The sequence below is a fragment of the Solanum stenotomum genome, chromosome 11 (assembly GCF_019186545.1).
Source record: "Solanum stenotomum isolate F172 chromosome 11, ASM1918654v1, whole genome shotgun sequence".
Lineage (NCBI taxonomy): Eukaryota > Viridiplantae > Streptophyta > Magnoliopsida > Solanales > Solanaceae > Solanum > Solanum stenotomum.
This window is the reverse complement of record NC_064292.1, coordinates 32,108,898-32,115,989: the sequence shown is the minus strand read 5'-3', so window position 1 is coordinate 32,115,989 and position 7,092 is coordinate 32,108,898. Positions and strand designations below refer to the sequence as shown.

General features: G+C 32.6%; 1 pseudogene; it reads left to right on the top strand.

Moving 5' to 3' along the window:
- Window positions 1–732: 732 nt before the first annotated feature.
- Window positions 733–2,476, top strand: LOC125844804 (trimethyltridecatetraene synthase-like; annotated as a pseudogene).
- The last annotated feature ends 4,616 nt before the right edge of the window (window positions 2,477–7,092 follow it).

Here is a 7,092-nt window from a genome sequence, read left to right as displayed (position 1 = left end):
TGGTTTTTAGATTTAATAAACCAACATAATTGGTCTAGATTTTTTTTAATGAAAAACCAAACCAAACCGACCTATGTACACCCCTAGTTACAACTATTTGGAAAAGTTGTCAACCTTTTGGAAAGGTCACAACATTTCATAAAAGTCATAATTTTTCATACAAGTCGTAACTCTTCATTAAAGTCGCGACTTTTCATAAAAGCCATAACTTTTCATAAAAGTCATAACTCTTCATTCAAATTGCAACTTTTCATAAAAGTCGCAACTTTTCATAAATGTCACAACTTTTCATGAAAAAAGAAAGGCTAGTTTTGGAAATAAATAAATTAAAAGGAAATTTTGATTTGTGGTGACGTCACGTAGACGGGCCTTAGGTTCTGTTTTATATATATATATATATATATATGATATGATAATAAAGAGAAAAATACTTGAAACATTTTTAAAAAAAAAATATTCTCATTTTATAATTAGAAGAAGGTTTAAAAAATAAAAATATATATATTTATTAAAAGTGAAAATTAGAGAGCTATGAGTTATGGATAATTACTTCTTGTAAATTGACATGTGAAGAGATTTTGTTGTAAATATATCTCCATTAATAAACAAAATTTAAGAAAAAAATTATATATGAATAGAGGCGATATAGAGGTGTCACAACACTCTGCCCATATTTTTTTTCTTTATTATATATATAGATATAAATTGTACTTCGTTCACCCATTCTCATAGATGGATATCTCTTGGGTTTTCATAGCGTTCGGCACATGGCTACTGGCATTAGCTTTTCTCTTAAAAAATTTCAACCAGCCCAAAAGGAAACTACCACCAGGTCCAAGGCCCTGGCCAATTATTGGCAATTTGAACCTCCTTGGTTCACTCCCTCGTGTGTCTTTGCACCATCTTTCACAAAAATATGGAGATTTAGTGCTTCTAAAGTTTGGTTCCAAGCCTGTTTGGTAGCAACATCTCCAGAAATGGCTAAAGAGATATTGAAAACACATGATGCTATCTTTGCATCTCGTCCCGCATTAGCTGCTGGTAAGTACACTAGTTATAACTACTCAAACATCATATGGGCACCTTATGGTGCACATTGGCGTCAAGCTAGAAAATTCTACCTAACCAAAATATTTAGTTCCAGGACAGTTGATTCATTTGAGTATATTCGTGTTGAAGAAAGACGGACTTTAATTTCTCTTCTTTTCAGTCTCTCTGGAAAACCAGTTTTACTTAAAGACCATTTACCTCGATTTACTCTTCGTACTATAGTAGGTTGGTTATGAGTGACAGATATTTCAATGGTCAGTTAAACTTAGATGCTTCAATAATAACACTTGAAACATTACAACGGATGCTCGATGAGTGGTTTCTTCTTGGTGGGGTGATTAATCTTGGGGATTGGATATCTTGGCTTAGTTCAGAAAATTTTACAAATATGTACTTGAAGAACACAAGGCAAAAAAGGAGGATTATGTTCCCGAGGACATGGTTGATACTTTCTTGCACCTTGCTGATGACCCTAATCTTCAAGTTAAGCTTACTTCCGATAGACTGATGGGATTAATACATGTAAGTGAATAACATTTCATGACAATAAGATGATACCATTACATAAAGAATGATTTTTAGCTTTAATTAATTAACGACAATAGCTTAATTGCCGCTAAATATGTATTTTTAGCGGCAATTAACACTCTTTGTATATGTCCTTGAAGCCTTTAGTGACATTAGATCTAATGACACTTAGCTAAGGCGTAAAGACTTTAGCACTCTTTATTAATGTGTCTATTTATTGCTGCTAAAAATTGTTTTTACTGTAGTGTACTTGACTTTTTTCATATCAATGTTAGGATTTGGTATCTGGTGCAACAGATACTTCAGCAGCAACAATAGAATGGACATTTCAAGAACTTTTGAGGAAACCAAACATCATAGACAAGGCACAACAAGAACTTGACAGAGTCATCGGGAAAGAGCGATGGGTAGAAGAAGACGACTTCTCTGACCTACCTTATATAGATGTCATAATCAAAGAGACATTTCGACTTCACCCTTTAGCTGCATTGCTTCCTCCTCATTACTCCATCGAGGATTGTAATGCTGCTGGTTATGACATACCAAAAGGGACAACTGTTTTGTAAACGCATGGTCTTTAGGAAGAAGTGAAAAATGTTGGGATAGGCCAGAAGAGTTCATTTCTGAAAGATCCGTAGAAAATAACATAGACATAAAAGGGCAAAACTTCGCATTGTTGCCATTTGGTTCCGGAAGAAGGAGGTGCCCGGGATATAGCCTTGCTATGAAGATTGTTCGAACAACAATGGCTAACTTGTTGCATGGATTCAAGTGGAAATTAGCAGGAAATATGAAGCTAGAAGATATAAGCATGGAGGAAATTTATGGATTGACTACACACCCAAATTAGCCTATATTTGTGATTATGGAACCTAGGCTTCCCCTCCATCTTTACTAGGGCTAGTACTTTAATTTGTTTTGGTCTTATCAATTTATATATGTTGTATGCTTGCTTGCATTACGTTAAAATAAAAATCCACTTTTTGACGAAGCAACACTTCTTGCTCCATCCTATAAAAATGTATTGCATGTATAATAATCTACTTTTGAAAACAACAATCAAATATCCTACTATCCTAGCTAGCTTTATATGGGACAAGTGGAAGAAAATGTCATAAGAATTACCTAAAAGTTCTCTTCTGTTTAGTAAAACTTCTTTTCATTTTTATTTATTTTTTATCTTGTAATATTATGTTTAATTTTTAAAGTGATTAAGTTAGAGCTACAAAAGAATAAAGTTGACTACACAAATTAGCCCATATCTATGATTATTCTCCATAAAAATGACTTTATTTTTTTTTATTTTTAAAAAGTTATCTTACTTTATCTAATTCACTTTATTGATCAACTTAGTTGGGTTTTATATTTTTTGATCAGGAGAATTTTTTTAGAATGTTAGTTGCTTGTTGGCTAGTAAAAATTATTTTTAGGTGTTTGTTGGGACTTGTTGAACTCTTTAAGCAATTGATTCTAAGAGAGAGAATTAACAAGTAAATTAATCTAGCCCAAGTTTTACTCCTGATGCTTGTCAAGGTGAGAGGATCGTCTTAATAGTCATTCAATCACTAGTAGCTGACCATCAAGGATAACTTTATTTTATATTTCAAAAGTTTATCATACTTTTCTTAATTCCTTTTAATGGTAATATTAGATGGATTTTGTGTTTTTCAAGCGCTTGTAAACTGAAAGAAACTTCTGAGGGTCAACTCCACGAACCCTTCTACGATCCGTGGAACTCTACACGACATGTACAAACGCCCATAAAGACAGGAAATTTTGGGTTTCTGACGTCTTGTTCTACAGATCAATTTAAGCCGTGAAAGCTTCCACAATCCATAGAATGGTCCGTGAATCTATCTTGGAAATGTTCCCCTCCTGAGCTCTGCTCCACGCATCCCTTCACAATCTGTGATTCCTTACACGGTCCATGAAAATCTAAAATTTGCAAACTTCTTCTTTCTGACTTTCCAAAGTCTAATTTGAGCTTAGAAACTTTTGGGTGTTAAAATATTTCCTCCTTGGGAACATTAGTCCTCGGGTGGAGTCTGACTAATCTTAAAAGATTAGGGAAAGATTCACAACCAAATACTAAAAGCTAAACACCGAAAACTGATGGAGTGATTGACTCCGAGCTAAAACATAAAAACTTCAAATGTCTTCCCTCAACAGATTGAATAACATGGGAGAGGACCATTGCAAGGATCAATTGATTGATTGACCAATAACAGTTTGTTCTCTGTTTTTATTAACCACACATTTACTAATTAAGATAAACTTATTTTGTGGAGAGATTCAATCTCACATCATGTGAAGAAAGGTGAAATCCTTAATTTTATTTTTTTATGATATTATTGATATCATTAATAAATATCAAATTTTGTATGAAATATATTGTAAAGCACGGCAACGTTGGTCATATATCGTTATCCACCCATTGGTAAAATCCAATTCTTACTAGCATCTGCCCAACAAATTAAAAGAAAAAAAAAAATAGAAAAGAGAGAGTAAAGAAGAAACTGCAAATGTGTCTGAGGAATTAAAATTCTTCTTCGTAATTTATTTATCTCAAGAGGAAATTAAATACGTAAATAGCAAAAACTGATTTTCAAAAGCTATTAGCTAATATAGTGAGAAGAATTTTTATATTTTTATATATAAATATAAAAATTTAAGATGAACTAATGATATTAATAAATATTAAATTTCGTATGGAATATATTGTAATTCTTATCAAATTTGGGGAGTTTCTAAAATCAGTTGACTAAACTATGATTATGATATTTGTTAATATAATATAATCTTGACCTTAAACTTTAAATAAGACACATGTCTCTTATCTAGATGTGCAGTTGACGAAATGGAGGAAAGGGGTAATGGAGGGGAGCCGGATCCATAATTTGGTAAGCAAACTAGAGTTGATTGAATCAAAATGCTGTGCTTAATTAATCCTAACTACTATACAATATTTTGAATTGTTTGTATGTGCTCTACTGGCCGGGCTACCCTCTTTTTTAGTCTTTATAGTACACATATATATATATATCATGTTATGAATCAGCCCGAGCCTAATAAGGATACCAACAAGGATATTACATAAATAGATATTGGACCAAGTACGCCCAACAAAAGCAATAAGGTCAGGCCTTCACAAAGGATAATTTGGGATCCAGACTGAGGGTACGTTGGTTGTAGTTAAATAGATTAGAGCATCACTATCAGAGGGCATCAAATGAATTATGTGCAAAGGCATTTATGTGTTCTCATCCCCAATTCTAGAGTCTAAGTTTCTCATCTCCATTCTTATTTCTATCCCTAGTTACTTGTTATTTCAATATTTCTATTGTAATTCGGTAGTTTGATTATTACAATTAGAATCTTAAAGTTGTAATAGTGTTCTAGTGCTCTTATTAATATAGTGAGGATTTCGATTTGTTACATATCATCAGTAAATTATGAGCACATTACAACTGGAGCATCTCATAATATTGTGTGTACTTTGTGGCCTACCTAATATGTGTATGTGTATTCATATCCAGTTCAATCTTTTTAACTTATGCGAACTTGTAATTTTTCATATTGAAAACAAAAGATGACATAAATTGTAGTGTTAGTTATACCAATGCTAATAATATAGCTCTTGATTTCCATTACAAATTCATATACAAAATATTGAATTTGGTACAAGTTAAACTTCATGCTACAAATTAAACAAAATTATAAGTGTTCATTATCTTCTATTCGTCGATAATACTAGAATCTATATATATACTTTTCTTGCCCCATGAGTCACAACTCTTGTTCAATTGATATTTGTTAAAAAATGTTGATTATTATTTTTTCAACCTTACTTATGAAGTTTAAAAGTGTTGTATTTAAAATGCATCATGGAGATGCAAATTACATACACAAAAACTTAATTAACTTCCGTCTTTTACATAATTTCATTATATATATTATTCATAAACTTTAATGGATTGTTTCTTGAAATCAAACTGACACCTCAAAGTGAAATACAAGATCGAACAAGGTTAAATGAATAATTCTATTCAAAAAATTATTGTTAAAGATATTTATAAATTCATTAATCATAGTATTTTTTACTAGATTTTTAAATATAGGTAAAACATTTATCTAAAACCTCAATCAAATTGAAACACAAGCCACCCTATAATCCAACCCTCTTGTTCCAAAACTAGAAGAAGCCCAAGCAGTCATATTGTTAGTGAAAAATAACAAAATTACAAGATTACAATTGAAAAATAAAAATGAAGAAATAAATCACTTCAGGCTGAGGCGCGAATATCTCGCTCTCTTTAAGGAAATTCAAGCTCACTGCAATAAATATTTTCACCGGTCCAGCAGTAGTCCTTCTTGACTTGTCCCCTCCAGGATACAACAACCTAATCACAATATATAACTCAACAACTCTGGACAGGAGTTGAGTCCAAAGCTCCACAAAAAGAATACCTCACTTCAACTAATAAGAACTCTCTTTTTTGACAAACTTTATACACTCTATATTTTTTCTTGTGTGTTGTGTAGAAAGATAATGGTATAGTAAATAGTGAAGATAAATGGCCTTAAGAATTACATAGGTTACAAGATATAATGGAGAAAAAATAATGAAGAATGAATGGCAAAGGCCACCAACGGCTAAGAGTGCTAACAAGAAATGTTGTAACATAACAAACAATAACTCCAAATGGAGTAATGCAGCAAATAAGTGCCACCAACGGTCAATATCAGAAACGTCAAGTAATGGGCAATAAGCCTCAAAACATTGATTCCAAAATACAATTAAAGTGGCCACTAACATTCTGATAGGAATTGCTGCAAGAGGAATGGGAAATATGCACCTTAACCATTATTTAATAATATTAAAATGCTCCCAAACCAACAATCCCACACTGATTATAATATTAACCAAGAGAGTCTATCAGTTGAAGGAAGTTTACTATGCATAATGAAGGTATGCTCTGCATTGAACCTCCACTTAGTGAAACAATAATTTTTATTCCAGAGTCGTAGTGGTCTCAGACTTGAACTATGACTGTTTAGGGGAAATAAAATATCATTATCCACACATAATAATCAAGGTGTTGACATGAGCTTTAACAGCCAACACGTTATGGCCTTGTGCTATCCCGGTTCATGAGTGCCTTTGAGAATAAACCCAATTCTCATAGGAAGCGACCTACTTCCACACTCACATAGGTGAAATCTATCGAGAGTACTCCTGTAAGCTTAACACTCCACTCATACGGGCTAAAGTTATTCATTAAGAGTTTTATATATCAACTCAACCTTCACACATCACTACAAGAAACAATGCACTCACATCATAGGGAGGGAATAAAAAATAGTGCATTTTTTTTCACAACAAACTATCATATGATTAGTTTTTCCCTTTGAACCTGGTTATAAGATCTCTAGTCCCCAGGTTGGGTTTCCTCATATATGACTCAAGAATCTATAGGCTCTAATCCCATCCCCTCGATGTGCTCCAGACCTTTT